This window comes from Cetorhinus maximus, chromosome 18 (genome assembly GCF_964194155.1).
Source record: "Cetorhinus maximus chromosome 18, sCetMax3.hap1.1, whole genome shotgun sequence".
Lineage (NCBI taxonomy): Eukaryota > Metazoa > Chordata > Chondrichthyes > Lamniformes > Cetorhinidae > Cetorhinus > Cetorhinus maximus.
Window position 1 is genome coordinate 78,537,249 of NC_135896.1, and position 3,530 is coordinate 78,540,778.

General features: G+C 44.3%; 1 pseudogene; it reads left to right on the plus strand.

Moving 5' to 3' along the window:
* Nucleotides 1–2,926: 2,926 nt before the first annotated feature.
* On the plus strand, nucleotides 2,927–3,119 carry LOC144693578 (small nucleolar RNA U3; annotated as a pseudogene).
* Nucleotides 3,120–3,530: the final 411 nt, after the last annotated feature.

The following is a 3,530-nucleotide window of genomic DNA, read 5'->3' on the forward strand; positions in this document are numbered from 1 at the left end:
AAAAAGAGTAAGCACCATGCTACTCTAGCTCAACATACACCTTCTAGAGGCATTAGGAGAAAGAGCATTCTTCATCATGAGCATCTTGCCAAGGGTCCCTATTGGTCTGGATGAGGAATGGGAGGATGACATGGGGCGAGGCAAAGCCACATCAGATGCTGAAAGACAGAGGGACAGGGGGTAATGTGATATCTTTGCCCTCTGTGGCACCGGACATCCCTCCTCTTCTGGACCTCTACCACCAGGACTTCTGAGAACTTGTGTGCCATCTCCCTCAGACTCTGAGTCTTCCTGCAATGTGCTGCTGTGTGCCAGGCAGATTCCACATCTTCAGTGGAAGTGAGTGTGAGGAATCCACATATACTGTTCCACAAAAATTGCATCTGATCAGCTCTTGAGTGTTAACCCTGCACGTTTCTGGTTAGCCTCTCTGGGACAGTTCAACATTATGGTAATCATCATTGGGACAAAAATTCTGTACTAAATCCAACACCTCCAAACAGACATGTCAGCATTGCATCCATTTGAAGCCTTTTTTTACTCTTTGACCAAAAAAGCCTCCCTAATATCTCCTCCTTTGGCTCGATCTCAAGTTAAATCTAATTTCATTGCCATGAAGCACCTTGGGATGTTTTCCTATGTTAAAGGCACCGCATAATTGCAAGTTATTATTGTTGTATATTTCACCCAAAATGCAAGAAAGTGCATCCTACCCATAAGACGGGAGCTGCCATGCAGCTGCAACAGAACTCTGGTATAGACACTTTCTTGGCCTTATGCATTTAGTGGGCATCCTTGGCCTGCTGGAACAGTTTGGTACAAGATCAAGGGCTTGACACTTATTTCCAACCAGTGACCAGAAGAGAAAATCTTCTTTCAAAGGGTTCCTACAATTTCCTCCCTCAGGACGTTGATTCACACTCTGATTACAATTCCACAGGTACTGCTCACCTGTCAATCTTTTGCCCAAGAGCTTACAATTGGGATCCAGAAGAACAACAAGTTGAATTTATGTGACCCCTTCAAAATGAATAAAAGTTGATATTCTGTCGACAAAAAACAGATTACGATATGTAACAATAGCAACTTGCAATTACATAGCTCCTTAAGCATAGAAATACATCCAAAACCCCTTCACAGAAGCATAGTCAGACAAAAACAACACTGAGTCAAAGAATGAGATATTAGGAGGGAAGTGTACAAAAGTAATCAGCAAGGCCAATGACTGGGTGAGTGGATTTCAGGATCCACATCAGGTTGCTAACTCTGGTTGGACCTATTCCTGGAGGTTCAGTCACATGACATTGGGTGCAATTTGCAAACGTTAATTAATTTACTTAACTGCTTGATGTCGGCCTCACTCAGAGACTTCTCATATAAGACTTCTTATATAAGTCCATCAGGGTTGGAAATTCTAAATAAATCATTTTATGTGGTGTACATTCATCAGTGCTACAATTATACCAAGATAGCAACTGCCAAATAAGTTACTAGCTCAGCACCAATGAATGCACTAAAGTGCTTTATTTAGATTTATTGCAACACATAACAGATGTCCACTCTTTCAAGATCTAATTTCTTAGACCCCACTTTGCCAAACTTCAAACATTTGTAAATCACATAACAGCAGACCTCCAACCTCCCTGGACTGGGACCCCAGCAATTTCCATATCACAAGGTGGCATCAAATGCTGAAGACTGTAATCCAAACTATCTGGAACTGTCCATTGCAAAAAGTAGCAAATGCATTAGTCACACATTGATAAACACAAATGATAAGGAAGGTATTTCTTAAAAATTCTGTAAAATTTCTGAATTGTTTTCACCTACATAACTAATAAACTATTCTTACTGCAGTACAATGCTCATTTACCAGTCACTAGCTGGCTAGAAGACAGAAGGTGTGTTTCTCCTTTGAAATCAAGCAAGCAATGAATTTCCTCACAGCTGATCACTCTCCACTGCTACAACTTCACAGAAAGTGTGGCAAACCTGCCTTCCACCAGACCTGATGGTGTGGCTGGAAGCCTGGCACAAGGAACCACTCGATACAGGCTCCACTGCATCAGAAAGAATGGTCTTGGTTGTGTTTATTTGTGCTGCAACACTATGGGGGCAGCATTTCCTGCACATGCTGAGATGCAGTTACAGTGATAAGATTTACGGTATTGCATCTGCTTCATGCTACACCCTAACAGTATGTCTAAAAATGAAAACCAGGATACAAAACCATGACAGAGTAAGAAGGGAAAATGCTAATGAGAAAGTAGCAGCAATGCTACAATAACTGGTCCCTAGCTGCTAAATCAGGTGCCTTCCTACGAATGTGTCAGCTACAACATTTCATCATGGAGGCATGTCTGCCAAAGAACTGTGCCCAAACTACTTTATTCAAAAGGTTCTTGCTCAGTTTATTCAGTACAATTTATGACTTTATTAAATAAAACATCATCACCCAAGGTGGGGCTCAAGACCATGACGGTGTAATTAAGAAGTCCATTAACTATTAACTTAGCTAGTCAGGATGTGCAGGAATTTGCTCCACAAAACCTGGGTGACAGCTCCACAACTCACCGCTCAAAACCTTTGGTCAAGCTAGGGCAGAATTTTCAGTTTGATGTGCAGGGGGCAGGCCCCACACAACAACGCGTAAAATTACGTGCGGTGACATCAGGCAAACATCCCGATGTCACAGCGCGCCATCGCAATGAAGTCCAACGCGCGCCCGCCCTTAATTAACAGGCCAGTTAAGGCCCTTTAGTCTTCAATTAACGGTGATTTTTGGGCGCCCAAGCGATCTTCAGGTCAGCGCATGGGTGCAACGGGTAGCTGGGTAAGAGACTTTTCTATGAACCTCATCCACGGGCGGGATAAGAGGGCTCAGTGGGGTCATCAATCTGCTTTGTAGAGTATTTATTGGAGAAAGTATTTTAAACTTGCCTGTATGATCTTCAGCAGTTCAGAACACATTCCAGCAGCTTTCTGTGCACTTTGATTTATAGTGTTCTCTTCTGAGCAGGAAGCAGACATTGGGTGTTGCTTTTAGCAGCTGCTCTCTGTCATTGATGAGTGTTCCTTCTCTCTCTTGTAGAGAGCTGGAGGAAGAGAACACAGTCTGAGTGGTTTGTCTATCAGTTAATTAAAGAATAGTAAAACAGAATTACCTGGGAAAACTTAGCAGGTCTGGCAGCATCGGCGGAGAAGAAAAGAGTTGAACCTTTAGGTCAGCACTCTGCAGTCAGGAATCTTTAGCGGGCCTGCAGCTTCCTGGAAGCCACCCCTTAGCCCGGGTATGGGATCTGACATGTCCACTGGAGGCAGCTCCTCTGAGGAGGAAGGGAGGGCTGGAAGGAGGAGGAGGCCAGGAGTGCACATTCAGCCTCCAGGGGAGCCACCTTTGGGAGTACAGGCGCAGGCACAAGGGGAGCAGGGCCAAGAGGTAGTCCAAGGTGGAAGGGGCCGCAGAAAACGCCACTATCCTGCTGCCAGGGTATACAGGCGGCGAAGCAGCTCCCTCAATATGTCTGAGG